The 18,192-nt window shown below is 46.1% G+C and overlaps 1 protein-coding gene across 5 annotated transcripts in view; it reads right to left on the reverse strand.

The window, feature by feature from the left end:
• Positions 1–18,192, reverse strand: part of NTM (neurotrimin) — a 652,265-nt gene that overhangs the window by 525,381 nt on the left and 108,692 nt on the right. The window lies entirely within an intron of this gene.

Genomic DNA, 18,192 nt, shown 5'->3' on the forward strand with positions numbered 1-18,192 from the left:
TAGAACCCGTCCTATTCTTGTCTGTAATTACAGCACAGACGCCCCCATAGAAGCCTATGTGCATCCGTAAATATGTACAGCTACGGATGTGCATCCCTAAACCATCAGGCTGGGTTCACACAACCTATTTTCAGGCGCAAACGAGGCGTATTATGCCTCGATTTACGCCTGAAAATACGGCTCCAATACGTCGGCAAACATCTGCCCATTCATTTGAATGGGTTTGCCGACGTACTGTGCAGACGACCTGTAATTTACGCGTCGTCGTTTGACAGCTGTCAAACGACGACGCGTAAATTGACTGCCTCGGCAAAGAAGTGCAGGACACTTATATACATTACATGCGGGACACTTATATACATTATATGCGGGACACTTATATACATTATATGCGGGACACTTATATACATTATATGCAGGACACTTATATACATTATATGCGGGACACTTATATACATTATATGCGGGACACTTATATACATTATATGCGGGACACTTATATACATTATATGCGGGACACTTATATACATTATATGCGGGACACTTATATACATTATATGCGGGACACTTATATACATTATATGCGGGACACTTATATACATTATATGCGGGACACTTATATACATTATATGCGGGACACTTATATACATTATATGCGGGACACTTATATACATTATATGCGGGACACTTATATACATTATATGCGGGACACTTATATACATTATATGCGGGACACTTATATACATTATATGCGGGACACTTATATACATTATATGCCGGACACTTATATACATTATATGCCGGACACTTATATACATTATATGCCGGACACTTATATACATTATATGCCGGACACTTATATACATTATATGCGGGACACTTATATACATTATATGCCGGACACTTATATACATTATATGCCGGACACTTATATACATTATATGCGGGACACTTATATACATTATATGCGGGACACTTATATACATTATATGCGGGATACTTATATACATTATATGCGGGACACTTATATACATTACACGCGGGACACTTATATACATTATATGCGGGACACTTATATACATTATATGCGGGACACTTATATACATTATATGCGGGATACTTATATACATTATATGCGGGACACTTATATACATTATATGCGGGACACTTCTATACATTATATGCGGGACACTTCTATACATTATATGCGGGACACTTATATACATTATATGCAGGACACTTATATACATTATATGCGGGACACTTATATACATTACACGCGGGACACTTATATACATTATATGCGGGACACTTATATACATTATATGCGGGACACTTATATACATTATATGCGGGACACTTATATACATTATATGCGGGACACTTATATACATTATATGCGGGACACTTATATACATTATATGCGGGACACTTATATAAATTATATGCAGGACACTTCTATACATTATATGCGGGACACTTATATACATTATATGCGGGACACTTATATACATTATATGCGGGACACTTATATACATTATATGCGGGATACTTATATACATTATATGCGGGACACTTATATACATTACACGCGGGACACTTATATACATTATATGCGGGACACTTATATACATTATATGCGGGACACTTATATACATTATATGCGGGACACTTATATACATTATATGCGGGACACTTATATACATTATATGCGGGACACTTATATACATTATATGCGGGACACTTATATACATTATATGCGGGACACTTATATACATTATATGCAGGACACTTATATACATTATATGCGGGACACTTATATACATTATATGCGGGACACTTATATACATTACATGCGGGACACTTATATACATTATATGCAGGACACTTCTTTCAGACGTAATTTGAGCCGTTCTTCATTGAACTCAATGAATAGAAGCTCAAGATTTACAAGCGTCACAGACGCCTCGCATAATACGAGGAGGAGCATTTACGTGTGAATCGAGGCAGCTGTTTTCTCTTGAAAACAGTCTGTCTTTTCACACGTAAATGCCTGCTACCGTGTGCACATATCCTCAGTATTTATGGAAGCGTCGCTATGCAACATGTCGGTGACATCATTTGCTGCCTTCCTCTTTTATTACAGATAGATGAAAATACGGTCATGTGAATGGGGCCTAATGAAAACGACCGCGTGCGCCGCCCGAGTCCCGTCAGCGATGAGAGGAAAGATAGAAAACGTCCTACACAGACCCGATTCACCCGCTAAAGTGAAAGGGTGCGTGAAGACTATCGGGTGCAGAGCTTTCTGTAAAGGGATCAACTGTGATTTCAGCTTATAGCGACAGTCCGGAATGATCTAATTACACCGAGCACTGAAACAGAGTAGGGGGGCGACCACTACGACTAGAGGAAAGAAGGTTTCACCATAATCATAGACGGGATTCTTTACTGTAACAGCAGTGAGACTATGGAACTTCTACTGTAAGAGCAGTCACACTATGGAGCCTCTACTTTAAGAGCAGTCACACTATGGAGCCTCTACTGTAAGAGCAGTCACACTATGGAACCTCTACTGTAAGAGCAGTCACACTATGGAACCTCTACTGTAAGAGCAGTCACACTATGGAACCTCTACTGTAAGAGCAGTCACACTATGGAACCTCTACTGTAAGAGCAGTCACACTATGGAACCTCTACTGTAAGAGCAGTCACACTATGGAACCTCTACTGTAAGATCAGTCACACTATGGAGCCTCTACTGTAAGATCAGTCACACTATGGAACCCTCTACTGTAAGAGCAGTCACACTATGGAGCCTCTACTGTAAGAGCAGTCACACTATGGAGCCTCTACTGTAAGATCAGTCACACTATGGAACCTCTACTGTAAGATCAGTCACACTATGGAACCCTCTACTGTAAGAGCAGTCACACTATGGAGCCTCTACTGTAAGAGCAGTCACACTATGGAGCCTCTACTGTAAGATCAGTCACACTATGGAACCTCTACTGTAAGAGCAGTCACACTATGGAGCCTCTACTTTAAGAGCAGTCACACTATGGAGCCTCTACTGTAAGAGCGGTCACACTATGGACCCTCTACTGTAAGAGCGGTCACACTATGGAACCTCTACTGTAAGAGCAGTCACACTATGGAACCTCTACTGTAAGAGCAGTCACACTATGGAACCTCTACTGTAAGAGCAATCACACTATGGAACCTCTACTGTAAGAGCAGTCACACTATGGAGCCTCTACTGTAAGAGCAGTCACACTATGGAACCTCTACTGTAAGAACAGTCACACTATGGAACCTCTACTGTAAGAACAGTCACACTATGGACCCTCTACTGTAAGAGCAGTCACACTATGGACCCTCTACTGTAAGACCAGTCACACTATGGAGCCTCTACTGTAAGAGCAGTCACACTATGGAACCTCTACTGTAAGATCAGTCACACTATGGAACCTCTACTGTAAGATCAGTCACACTATGGAACCTCTACTGTAAGATCAGTCACACTATGGAGCCTCTACTGTAAGATCAGTCACACTATGGAACCTCTACTGTAAGAGCAGTCACACTATGGAACCTCTACTGTAAGAGCAGTCACACTATGGAGCCTCTACTGTAAGAGCAGTCACACTATGGAGCCTCTACTGTAAGAGCAGTCACACTATGGAGCCTCTACTGTAAGATCAGTCACACTATGGAACCTCTACTGTAAGAGCAGTCACACTATGGAACCTCTACTGTAAGAGCAGTCACACTATGGAGCCTCTACTGTAAGAGCAGTCACACTATGGAATCTCTACTGTAAGAGCAGTCACACTATGGAACCTCTACTGTAAGAGCGGTCACACTATGGAGCCTCTACTGTAAGAACAGTCACACTATGGAACCTCTACTGTAAGATCAGTCACACTATGGAGGCTCTACTGTAAGAGCAGTCACACTATGGAACCTCTACTGTAAGAGCAGTCACACTATGGAACCTATACTGTAAGATCAGTCACACTGTGGAACCTATACTGTAAGAGCAGTCACACTATGGAACCTATACTGTAAGAGCAGTCACACTATGGAACCTATACTGTAAGAGCAGTCACACTATGGAGCCTCTACTGTAAGAGCTGTCACACTATGGAACCTCTACTGTAAGAGCAGTCACACTATGGAACCTCTACTGTAAGAGCAGTCACACTATGGAACCTCTACTATAAGAGCAGTCACACTATGGAACCTCTACTGTAAGGATGTAACAGTAATATCTACACACAGGGGGAGCCATAACAAGTATGTAACAGTAATATCTGCACATAGGGGGCGCAATAACAAGATTATAACAGTAATATCTACACACAAGGGGGTGCCATAACAAGTATGTAACAGTAATATCTACACACAGGGGGCGCCATAACAAGTATGTAACAGTAATATCTACACAGAGGGGGGGGTGCAATAACAATTATATAACAGTAATATCTACATGCCGGGGGCGCCATAACAAGTATATCTACACACAGGGGGCGCCATAACAAGTATGTGACAGTAATATCTACACAGGGGGAGCCATAACAAGTATGTAACAGTAATATCTACACACAGGTGACGCCATAACAAGTATATAACAGTAATATCTACACACAGGGGGCGCCATAACAAGTATATAACAGTAATATCTACACACAGGTGACGCCATAACAAGTATGTAACAGTAATATCTACACACAGGGGGCGCCATAACAAGTATGTAACAGTAATATCTACACACAGAAATATGTTATAACGGTTCTCACCGGTTTGTTCGTGGATCCTCGGTGTCGTCTGGGAGATGGTGCTTGGAACCCAGGCAACGCTTGGCACAGCGGGTAGAGGCAGTCGGATGGATAGACAGAAGTCAGGACAGGCAGCAGACGTCGTAACGGGTATGGCAGCAATAGGTCAAGGCAGGCGGCAGACAAGGATAGTCAAGTTCAAGCAGAGGTCAGTAACGGGAAATCCAGACAAAGGCAGAAGGAACGGAAACAGGGAACTAGGGCACAGGGAACTCACGGGGAACTTGGTTGAAAAAGCAGGGATGGAAGGGAGGAGGAACCTTAAATAGTAAGTTCTTGGGAATTAAGGTGCGCGCTGGCCCTTTAAGGCAGGACGAGTCAGCTGACGCCGTCCAGGGCCAGCAGAGCGTCCAAATCGGGTAAGTGGACCTCGGGATGAGCAGCTGGTGAGGGAGGGTGCCGGAACCGGAGCAGCAGACGTTACAGTACCACCCCCCTTTACGCCCCCTCTTTTTAGGCTTGCTTGGAAACCTTTGCTCAAAGTCCTTGATGAAAGCTGGGGTGTTGATATTCTCCTCGGGCTCCCATGATCTCTCCTCAGGACCATAATCTCTCCAGTCCACTAGGTACCATAATCTCCCCCGTGATCGTTTGACATAGAGGATCTCTTCAATTTCAAATTCGGCATCAGCCGCTGGTGCAGGATGGACATGAATTTTCTTAGAAAATCGGTTGAGTATAGTGGGTTTCAGCAGAGAAATGTGGAAGGAATTAGAGCTCTTTGGAGACTGAGGAAGGCGAAGTTTGAAAGTTGCTGGATTAATTTGTTTCGTTATTTCATAGGGGCCCAGAAACCGAGGAGCTAGCTTGTAACAAGGGGTCTTCAGACGTATGTACCGGGTGGATAGCCGGACTTTATCCCCAGGAAGGAGCTGTTGCGGTATCCTGAGTCTTTTATCCGTGTCTCTTTTTAACCTGGCTACGGCTTTGTGGATGGAGTCCTTGGCCGTCTGCCAAATCCGTAGAAAGTCGATGTGGACCGTGTTAGCAGCTGGAACCTCAGAAGGCACAGAGACAGGTAGGGGAATTCCTGGGTGCTGGCCATACACCAAGAAGAAAGGAGAAGAACGGGTAGATTCCCCCGTATGGTTGTTGCAGGCAAATTCGGCCCATGGAAGCAGACCTGCCCAGTTGTCTTGTCGCGGAGACACGAAATTCCTGAGGAAACCTTCAAGTATTTGATTTATACTAGTTTGACCTCCAGCAGTTTGCACAAGGCTCTCCAGAACTTGGAAGTGAACTGAACTCCTCTGTCAGAAACAATATGCTTAGGAAGACCATGCAGGCGAAAGACGTGCTCGACAAACAGGGTTGCCAGCCGGAAAGATGACGGAAAGGCTGAGAGGGGTACGAAGTGCGCCATCTTGTAAAAGCGATCCACCACAACCCAGATCACGGTACACCCAGCAGAACTAGGCAGATCGGTGATGAAGTCCATGGCAACGTGCGACCAGGGAGAGTCAGGCACGGGCAGGGGGTTCAAAAGGCCAGCAGGTCTTGAATGGGAGACTTTATTTTGAGAGCAAGTGGAGCAGGCAGAAACAAAGTCTTTAGTGTCTTGAGACATGGAAGGCCACCAGTACTGACGACCAATCAAATTGAGAGTCTTTTTGATGCCAGGGTGCCCAGAAACCCTGGAGGCATGACCCCAACGCAGAACACAATCCCTTTGTTTCGGGGGTACGTAGGTCTTTCCTCGGGGAACGTGTACCACTTCAGCAGGAGCAGCGATCACAATACGTTTCGGATCTATAATAAACTATGGGCTGGGCTCTTGGTCTGTGGGATCAAAACAGCGAGATAAGGCGTCAGCCTTGGTATTCTTTCCAGCAGGTCTGTAGTGAAGCTGAAAATCGAATCTGGAGAAGAATAATGCCCACCGAGCTTGACGAGAGTTTAGGCGTTGAGCAGTTTGTAAGTATAGGAGGTTCTTATGATCTGTGTAAATGATGATAGGATGCCGTCCACCCTCAAACAAATGTCTCCATTCCTCCAGGGCCAATTTAATAGCTAAAAGTTCTTTATCTCCAATTCCATAATTTTTTTTAGCGGATGTGAACGATTTGGAGAAAAAAACGCAGGCCACCAGTCTCCCTCTACAAGTCTTCTGGGACAGAATAACTCCAACTCCCACAGATGAAGCATCGACCTCCAGAATAAAGGGTTTGGTGGAATCCGGTCTATGTAGGTCTGAGGCAGAAGAGAAGGCAGCTTTAAGAGCTTAGAATGCGGCTTCGGCTCCGCGGTCCAGTCTTTAGCATTAACCCCTTTTTTGGTCAAAGCAGAAATAGGAGTCGTCATAGAGGAGAAATGAGGAATAAACTGGCAGCAATAATTTGCGAATCCTAGCAGGCATTGGACCGCTTTGAGTCCTTGCGGAGGAGGCCAGCTGAGAATTGAGGACAGCTTGGCTGGATCCATTTGAAGACCCTGGTCGGAAAGGACATACCCCAAGAAAGGCAGGCTGGTTCTCTCGAAGAGGCATTTTTCTAGCTTGGCAAACAGAGAATTCTCTCGCAGACGTTGTAACACTTGGCGCACATGCACACGATGAGTTTGAATATTGGGAGAAAAGATTAAAATGTCATCTAGGTATACCACCACACAGCTGTACAACAGATCTCGAAAAATGTCATTAACAAAGGCCTGGAAAACCGCAGGAGCATTACAAAGTCCAAAGGGCATGACAAGGTATTCAAAATGCCCATCACGAGTATTGAAGGCGGTTTTCCATTCGTCTCCCTCGCGGATACGGATGAGATTATAAGCTCCACGAAGGTCTAGTTTGGTGAAGATTTTCGCCCCCTGTAGACGGTCAAAGAGATCTGAGATCAATGGTAGCGGGTACTTGTTCTTTAACGTGATATTATTTAATCCTCGTAATCAATACAAGGACACAGGGAGCCGTCTTTTTTTCCCACAAAAAAAAACCCTGCGCCAGCAGGAGAGGAGGACTTACGGATGAATCCTCTCTCCAGATTTTCTTGGACATACCTAGACATGGCCTCAGTCTCGGGCAAAGACAAAGGGTAGACTCTACCTCTGGGAGGCGTGGCATTGAGGACCAGGTCTATGGCACAGTCGTATGGCCTGTGAGGAGGCAGCGATTCAGCTTGTTGTTTGCAGAAGACATCCGAGATGTTTTTGTATGGAGTAGGAAGTTCTGCTGAGTCAGGTTCTGTAAACTGAGGCATAGGTGGGCGAATAGATAGTAGACAATGTTGGTGACAGAAGTCACTCCAGTGGGTAATTTGACCTCCAGTCCAGTCAATAACAGGAGAGTGATTCTGCAACCACGGTAGACCTAGAAGCAAAGGGTTCAGAGTTCTTTAACACATAGAAGGAGATACATTCCTGGTGCAGCGCCCCTGTTAACAGGAGAATGGGCTTGGTGACGAGATAGATAGTTTGCTGTAGGAGCCTCCCATCTACAGAAGCAATGGACAACGGTTTGGTGATTCTTTGCACTGGGATTTGGTAGCGATTTACCAAGGACTGGCACAGAAAATTCCCAGCGGATCCGGAATCTAGGAAGGCTTGAACGGCGAAAGTGGTTCCTGCAAAGGACAGCTTCGCTGGTATGGTCATCTTCTGAGAGGAAGGTATTCCACCTAGGGTAGCCTCTCCTACTTGCCCTAGGCGTTGGAGTTTTCTGGCCTCACTGGACAGTCTCTGAGGAAGTGCGTTTTTCCACCACAATACAAACAAATTCAACTTGCGTCTACTCTGGCGCTCCTCAGGCGTGAGTCTTGTTCTCTCCACCTGCATGGGTTCGTTCGACCGGGAGGAAGATGCGGCCATAAGAGGTCTTTGGAAGGTGGGTGCCAATCGTGATGTCCGATTGCCTCGAGCAGATTCTTGTTGTCTCTCAAGGAAGCGTATATCTATGCAATTAGCTAGAGTAATCAAGTCATCCAAGGACGGTGGAAGGTCTCGGCCAGCAAGTTCATCCTTGATTCGGCCCACCAGACCCTCCCAGAAGGTCGATACCAAAGCCTCATTATTCCACTGGAGTTCAGTAGCCAGGGTGCGGAATTGAATGGCGTATTGGCCTACAGTGGAGGTTCCTTGTCAGAGCTTGAGTAGAGAGGAAGCTGCAGAAGAGGCTCGACCTGGTTCTTCAAACACCCTTTTAAAAGTGGAGAGAAAGTTCTGAATGTTGTACATGATCAGGTAGTTTCTCTCCCACAAGGGCGACGCCCAAGCCAGCGCTTCACCAGACAGCAGGGACAGGATATAGGCCACCTTGGGCACGGTCTGAGGAAAAATGATGCGCCATGACTTCAAAGTGGATGGTGCATTGGTTAACAAATCCCCTGCAGGTCTTGGGATCTCCCTCATAGCGGGCAGGCGTAGGTAAGTGAAGTCCGTTGTCTAGAAAGCTCCTGAGCCATATGAGCCGTGTCAGACAGGGCTGTGTCAAGGGGATCCATGGCTTGTTCAACCTATAACGGTTCTCACCGGTTTGTTCGTGGATCCTCGGTGTCGTCTGGGATATGGTGCTTGGAACCCAGGCAACGCTTGGCACAGCGGGTAGAGGCAGTCGGATGGATAGACAGAAGTCAGGACAGGCAGCAGACGTCGTAACAGGTATGGCAGCAATAGGTCAAGGCAGGCGGCAGTCAAGGATAGTCAAGTTCAAGCAGAGCTCAGTAACGGAAAATCCAGACAAAGGCAGAAGGAACGGAAACAGGGAACTAATGAAGAACTTGGTTGAACAAGCAGGGATGGAAGGGAGGAGAAACCTTAAATAGAATGTTCTTGGAAATGAAAGGTGCACGCTGGCCCTTTAAGGCAGGACGAGTCAGCGCGCGCCCTCTAGTAACTGCAGCCGCACATCGAGGATGCCGACCGCGGAAGGAGGTAATGGATGCACTCACCTGACGCCGTCCAGGGCCAGCAGAGCGTCCGGACTGGGTAAGTGGAGCTCGGGATGAGCAGCTGGTAAGGGAGGGCGCCGGAGCAGAGGCCGTGGGGACGGCGGGGAACGGCGCGGCAGCTGTTACATATGTACACACAGGGGGCGCCATAACAAGTATGTAACAGTAATATCTACACAGAGGGGGCGCCATAACAAGTATGTAACAGTAATATCTACACACAGGGGGCGCCATAACAAGTATGTAACAGTAATATCTACACAGAGGGGGCGCCATAACAAGTATGTAACAGTAATATCTACACACAGGGGGCACCATAACAAGTATGTAACAGTAATATCTACACACAGGGGGCGCCATAACAAGTATATAACAGTAATATCTACACACAGGGGGCGCCATAACAAGTATGTAACAGTAATATCTACACACAGGGGGCGCCATAACAAGTATATAACAGTAATATCTACACATAGGGGGCGCCATAACAAGTATGTAACAGTAATATCTACACACAGGGGGCGCCATAACAAGTATATAACAGTAATATCTACACACAGGAGGCGCCATAACAAGTATATAACAGTAATATCGACACACAGGGGGCGCCATAACAAGTATATAACAGTAATATCTACACACAGGGGGCGCCATAACAAGTATATAACAGTAATATCGACACACAGGGGGCGCCATAACAATTATATAACAGTAATATCTACACACAGGGGGCGCCATAACAAGCATGTAACAGTAATATCTACACACAGGGGGCGCCATAACAAGTATATAACAGTAATATCTACACACAGGGGGCGCCATAACAAGTATATAACAGTAATATCTACACACAGGGGGCGCCATAACAAGTATGTAACAGTAATATCTACACACAGGGGGCGCCATAACAAGTATGTAACAGTAATATCTACACACAGGGGGCGCCATAACAAGTATATAACAGTAATACCTACACACAGGGGGCGCCATAACAAGTATATAACAGTAATATCTACACACAGGGGGCGCTATAACAAGCGTGTAACAGTAATATCTACACAAAGGGGGCGCCATAACAAGTATATAACAGTAATATCTACACACAGGGGGCGCTATAACAAGCGTGTAACAGTAATATCTACACACAGGGGGCGCCATAACATGTATATAACAGTAATATCTACACAAAGGGGGCGCCATAACAAGTATATAACAGTAATATCGACACACAGGAGGCGCCATAACAAGTATGTAACAGTAATATCTACACACAGGGGGCGCCATAACAAGTATATAACAGTAATATCTACACACAGGGGGCGCTATAACAAGCGTGTAACAGTAATATCTACACAAAGGGGGCGCCATAACAAGTATATAACAGTAATATCTACACACAGGGGGCGCCATAACAAGTATATAACAGTAATATCTACACAGGGGGCGCCATAACAAGTATGTAACAGTAATATCTACACACAGGGGGCGCCATAACAAGTATATAACAGTAATATCTACACACAGGGGGCACCATAACAAGTATATAACAGTAATATCTACACACAGGGGGCGCCATAACAAGTATATAACAGTAATATCTACACACAGGGGGCGCCATAACAAGTATATAACAGTAATATCTACACAGAGGGGGCGCTATAACATGTATATAACAGTAATATCTACACAGAGGGGGCGCTATAACATGTATATAACAGTAATATCTACACACATCTTCCCAAAACAACCAATACTGCTTTATTGTATCAGATTAAAAAACACAAATAAAATTCCCATGGAAGGACCCTTACGCGTTTCAAACCATTAGGTTTTAACTCTTAGTCACTGGTAGCTTTGAGTAAGAACCTAATTTCCCTGGGAATTGTAGTTGTTTTTTCTAATCTGATACAATAGTAGTATTGATTTTATTTGGACCACTCCTTGCTTTTGTGGATCGCTATCTACCCCGACATGGAACTTCTATCCGAAGCACCGATGTGATTTGTCGTGGTGTCTTGAATCATATGTATGGCGAGCGGACCAATATTTTTTGTATATAACTGTGATAAAAAAAAGGTGGCAGAACACGCAGAGCATCGTAGTGCTGTATATGGGGCGTGTACCCGCAGACCGGTCAGAGCGCCCATAATGACCCCTGTCCACCACCGAAAGCCCCTACAATGGACACGTGATCATCAGAACTGGAGCATGGAGTAATGGAAGAAGACACCTGGTCTGATGAATCACGCGTTACATCATGTGGAGGGCCGGGTGCGCGTGCATCGCTTTTCTGCGGAAGAGATGGCACCAGGATGCATTATGGGAAGAAAACAAGCCGGCGGGGGCAGGGTGATGATCAGGACAATGTTCTGCTGTAAACCTTGTGTCCTATCATTCATGTGGATGTGACACGTACCACCGACCTAAACATTGCTGCAGACCCCCCTTCATGGCAGCAGTATTCTTAATAGCAGTGCCCTCTGTCAGCAGGAGAACGCCCCCATCACACTGCAGGAGAACGCCCCCATCACACTGCAGGATAATGCCCCCATCACACTGCAGGATGCCCCCACCACCCGGCAGGATAACGCCCCCACCACGCTGCAGGATAATGCCCCCGCCACCCGGCAGGATAACGCCCCCACCACCCTGCAGGATAATGCCCCCACCACCCGGCAGGAGAACGCCCCCATCACACTGCAGGATAATGCCCCCATCACACTGCAGGATGCCCCCACCACGCTGCCGGATAATGCCCCCGCCACCCGGCAGGATAACGCCCCCGCCATACTGCAGACATTGTCCAGGAATGATGAGGAACATGACAAACACTTCAAGGTGTTGTCACTAAATTCTCCAGATCTCAACCCGATCGATCATCTGTGGGATGTTCTGGAAAAGTCCTATCCATGGCGGCCGCACCTCACACTTTACAGGATCTGCTGCCACTATCTTGTGCCAGAGACCACAGGAACCTTCAGACATCTTGTGGAGTCCATGACAATGGGTCAGAGCTGTGCGGGTGGCACGTGGGTGACTGCACAATATTAGTCAGTGGATGTTACTGTTATGGCTGATCGGCATATTTGATGATGATGTTATTTGCACATTATAACTTTTCTCCTTATAAATCGCTGGGGGAAGAGGAGGGAAGTCTCCGGGGTGGTGCATATTATTGGCAGCAGTAATTACACGGAGATGGAGGAGCCTACATTCTGGAATCTGCACACCAGAGGTTAGTGTCACCAGGGCTAATGGAGTCATTACAAGCATCTCTGCCCCAGATCGGTCAGGGGGAATAAGGATGGGGGCTCTTTTTTGTGGCTGGGAGCAGGGTCAGGAGTCTCATCTGGCTATTTAATCAGTTCATAGCTTACATGTTGGGGTCGGTGCTGGAAACAAAATAAGATATAACATGCAGAGACCTGTCGTCCAGCTCTGTGGAGCCAACTGACCCTCAGCAAGCAAAACCGTCAACTAGAGTCTCTGTCCCTGGTGCTGAATCTGCCTGCAGGACAAAGCACCAGGGGCAAGGTCTGCGCATTACTAATCAGCAGAGCCGGAGCAGAGCAGCAATCCCAACAAGAAGTGATCATTACTGTGCACAGACGTCTATCACGGCTCAGCTTTATTATAGGGAAATGGCTAATGCTAAATTCAAGGACTAATAGGAAGATCATAAAAAACTGCTTTATTTATAGAGCCCAAGAAGATTCCAGAGGACCCTGCTGCCCATAAGAGCTTACAATCTAAAGCCGCATGCTAGAGACCGTCCTAGCAAGTGCGGAGTAAATATCAGTCTATAAAATCCTATGTGCAGAATATACAAAGCAGCAGTTCAGTGAGTCCGCACAGCACTAGATGACGAGAAGAGGAGAGTGTAGACTCTACAGATTTTACCTTCCTTAAATGACTGGTTCATTCTGTGCCAAGTGAGGCCGAGAGCTGACCCTAGAGGGAGGGAGGGCAGGGGCGCTGCGCGGAACAAGACAAGATGTGGTTACAAGTATCAGTATCGTCTCTCTCTGCAATTATAATGCAATTTTTAAGACGACGTTGCTGTGTTGGGATTGCCGGCTGCGTGACATAGGAGGAAGGGAAAAACATGGAGGACGCTGCCTGGCCGAATGAGTAATGTCTGCACAGAGCAAGTACTGCACTATATACTGGAATCAATGGTGCACGGGAGAGGAAACCTCCCCTGCTGGCTGTCAGGGGACACTCTGCTGCTTTGAGCTTAAAGGGATTTTCTGGAAGCTTAAAAAAATAATACTGACAGTAGAAATGGTGAGAAAATAACAACCAATACTTACCTGTTGAATTTCTGGTCCCTACCGGCCTGTGTTTACTTAGCTGAAACAATGAGGTGCCGTTTATCCACACGACCGCTCTAGCCAATCACTGGCCTCAGGGGACACGCTTGCATTTACGGCACAAGATCGGTGAGGCCAACGATCAGCTGCAGCGGCCACATCATCAATGCAGGACAAGTGATCAAAGAACAAGAACCAGCAGAGCGTCGACACTGGAGCGACACAAGGCGAGTATTGGTAATCTTTTTATTTTATGACAATTCCTATGGTCAGCTTAATTTTTGAACTCCCGGAAAACCCTTTTAATTGTGATGATGGAAAATTTTACTTATACCGTGAATTAGAGATTTTAATCAAGGAAACCATAGAGGGTCACACAAGTGAAAGCACCAGAGCTGCCAACGCCGGACGAGAGCAGAAACCGCGGCCTCTTCAGGACATTGAAGACAAAGTGTTTGTGCTATTTCTGCTGTGTGAGCTGAGCGTTTGTGTCACAGTTGAGAAGCGCTTATCTCCCTGGGACGTCTCCATGAACATATAGCAGAAAACTTAAAAGAAAATAATTCAGCCTCCATCTCTTTATTGAAAGACACAATGGGCAACTTGTTACAAATCAAGAGCCGTCAATGACAAAACCAGCTATAAACGGAGCGGCGGCCTGTGGGCCATGTTCATCCTCGCTCGGAGAAGCAGATAAGTGGAGGAAGCGGCTGGAAGTCATGCTTGGACCAGGTAACATTTACTATAAGGAGAGCACAAGCCTGGCAGAACATCTAGTCTGTATATTGAGGGGAAAACCTTATCCTGAGCTGATGAGTCCTAACAAGGGCGGAACACACAGGAAACATGAGTAATCCATGAACCACGAGAGCACATTACACTGCACGAGCTGGATCTGGTGGGAGAGAGGTCTGTCCTCTGGGACTGTTCATATAAAAATGTCCCCCAATTATTGGTCAATATTCTGAAGACTGTTTATTGCAGCAGACTTCATACCTATAGCTTGCTTTACACAGCGCCCCAAAAATCATAACGACCTCCAATTTGTCCTTTCAAGACCTTCTTTTTATAGATAATTACCCTGTAGGAGGATAATTACGGCTGCTACAAGGAAAAGACTGTACCAGACCCATCCTAACTGGGGTATTAAAGTAACTTTCAACATTTTTAATTTGTGGGACCCCTTGCAAAATATCACACCTGGGAAACCGCTACAAATCACCAGTCCTGTAAAGATATGTTCACACGACCAAGTTTCAGACGTAATTTGGGCGTTTTACGCCCCAAATTACATCTGAAAAAACAGCTCCATTACGCCGACAAACATCTAACCATTACTTTCAACGGGTTTTACGATGTACTGTGCCGACGACCTGTCATTTTACGCGTCGCTGTCAAAAGACGGCGCGTAAAAAAGACAGCTCGTCAAAAGAAGTGCAGGGCACTTATATACATTATACGCAGGACACTTCTTGGGACGTAATTGGAGCCGTTTTTCATTGAAAAACAGCTCCAATTACGTCCGTAATGGACGCCGCAAAAACGCGAGTACGATCAAATACGTCTGAAATTCAGGAGCTGTTTTCGCCTGAAAACAGCTCCGTAATTTCAGACATATTTTGCGCTGTCGTGTGAACATACCCTAATAGTGACAGCTTTTGTGGTCCACCAGGGAACCCTGGTTGGAAAAGACTGAGCAGTTGAGCGTTCATGTCTCTTCCCACCACATACATGTTAGACAGATCATAGTGGGGACAGGGTTTGCTCAGCTCATTCTTTTTCCCTTTGCTTTTCAGCAATCGTTACCTTTCAGAGCATTATGATGTGGGGCTTATGACCAGGGATGTCACTACTCCACTGATATGAGGCCAAGTGATTCGAATACAAAGAGCAATTAAATGTGCAGCCTCTGTGGCCTACTCATCGTCTGCTGCAATCCTGGACTTTCCTCTACAGATGGGACAAAACACAATCAGGAAGTCGAGAGACTCACAGCTCAACTAATGGCGGATGTTAGATTGCCAGGGTGGCCAAAGACGACAAGTGAAGTTCATGGAGCTCACCCTCTGATGTTTCATTTTGGAAATTCTATTTAGTTTGAGAAAAATGTCAGCATAAACATTACAATAATGAGCATGCTATAATACTGGCAGCTGGGCACGGTGCAAACAAAACCACCACACTTCTCAAGAAGCAAGTCAACCAACAAACATAACACACGCCTAAAACCCTAAACCCGCTACCCTGCAATCATTTTAATAAAAGGTCATTCTGAGAGTCCAAATAAACGTATCCGGGTAGCAAAATCATTATCTCTTCAATCCCTTTATTACAGCTGAAAATGTCAACACTATAGCAATACAGGAGCACCCAGACCCAGGAAGAGCTAGATAAAGGGAGAGAGGGACACAGGGAGGCGCCAGAGACACAGGGAGGCGCCGGAAGCACAGGGAGGCGCCGGAGGCACAGGGAGGCGCCAGAGACACAGGGAGGCGCCAGAGACACAGGGAGGCGACAGAGAAACAGGGAGGCGCCAGAGACACAGGGAGGCGCCAGAGACACAGGGAGGCTCCAGAGACACAGGGAGGCGCCGGAGGCACAGGGAGGCGCCGGAGACACAGGGAGGCGCCAGAGACACAGGGAGGCGCCAGAGACACAGGGAGGCGCCAGAGACACAGGGAGGCGCCAGAGACACAGGGAGGCGCCAGAGAAACAGGGAGGCGCCGGAGGCACAGGAGGAATAGAACGCAGGAGTCGAACACAAAAAAAGCTGGACTGAGGAAGAGATGGACACAAAAAGAGCCATTCACTGTGAGAGCCGGACACAAGAGCAACCAATGGGAAGAGGCAGACAAAAAAAGATTCTGTCTTTGAAAACAGGAATATTGAAAGTTTGCACCGGACAAGGGAAATTTATAATTGTTCTTACACGCTATAACGGAAACCTTACCCAGCAAGAGAAAATTTTTGAAGAATCTCCGATAAATAGTGAACCCCCACATTGCTGGTGGTGGAGTCATTGTCCTCTCTATTAACAACTAACACTTGCCTGAGAAACACACTTGTTCAGTGCAGAAAAGCGTAGCCCTATGAAATAGAATAAAAAATCTTTTATACAGATTCCAGTCTATGTCCTTCATCCAGCAGTGCTCAGATATCCTTGTTTTTTAACTTTATTTATGTCCTCTTCATAGACGTCCAGGATGTGGCAAACTGCGCAGTGGGGAGACGATTAGCCAGGTGGCGCGGTTTCTGCGCTGGTATCGGAGATTTTTACTGCTCACAAAATAACCGGCAGCCTCTCTAATCCCGGACAATTTATATGCTACAAAGCATAGCAGAGCCCTGCGTAGGAAATCTCTCCACTCGCTCTGCTGATCCTATGATCTCCGCTATGAGGTTTAACCCTTCACCGACTGAAGCAGCGCTGACAAAACAACTGAAAAACTGCGTGAATTAATAAAATCGACAAGGACGCAGCATGATGGGTCTCAGAAAGCGGCGAGACTCAGAGACTCCTGTATACCGAATCATTGAGGGGTAAATGGAGGCTGATATGAACATGCAACAACCCAATGAGCTATCTCTCCCCTGCTCCCAGGCACAGTATCACGGGCCCAAGGCCATAAGATTTCGCTTCCGGCATTGATCAAGATAAATTCTCTGCACACAGAGATAAACCGCGCATCAGGAGCAAACAAAAAACCGGTTGTGCCATTAACTATCTATTAAAAGATGCAATTTAATTTCGCGCCTCTGAGCATCAATGTGTCCAATAATTCTTTCACCGCTTTTCCTGGTAACGTGTTTATAAAGACTCTGCTCCAGACCGATACAGAAATCATTAGCGCGATCAGTGATGACAATAATCACAAATCGATGGGACTCCTTATCTAGATAAATACGTTGCAGATCTGGGGCCATTGCTGCAGAATTAGGAGGCTCCAGTCTGTAGTTAATGGGCTGTGAACGGTCTTCTGTGTGGTGGAGATAATTTCACTGTCATTTGTCGGAATGGCGGCCAGACTTGTGCTGCTCACAGGACAATGAACAGGACGTGAGCAGCGAAGTCCAGGGGTCAGCACCAGAGCCTTGCAAGACTGACCTCCTGTGTGTCCTCGATTCTCCTGCAGTACAATCACATGCTAAAAGTCTTGA

Source organism: Rhinoderma darwinii, chromosome 10 (assembly GCF_050947455.1).
Source record: "Rhinoderma darwinii isolate aRhiDar2 chromosome 10, aRhiDar2.hap1, whole genome shotgun sequence".
In the NCBI taxonomy this organism is placed as follows: Eukaryota; Metazoa; Chordata; class Amphibia; order Anura; family Rhinodermatidae; genus Rhinoderma; species Rhinoderma darwinii.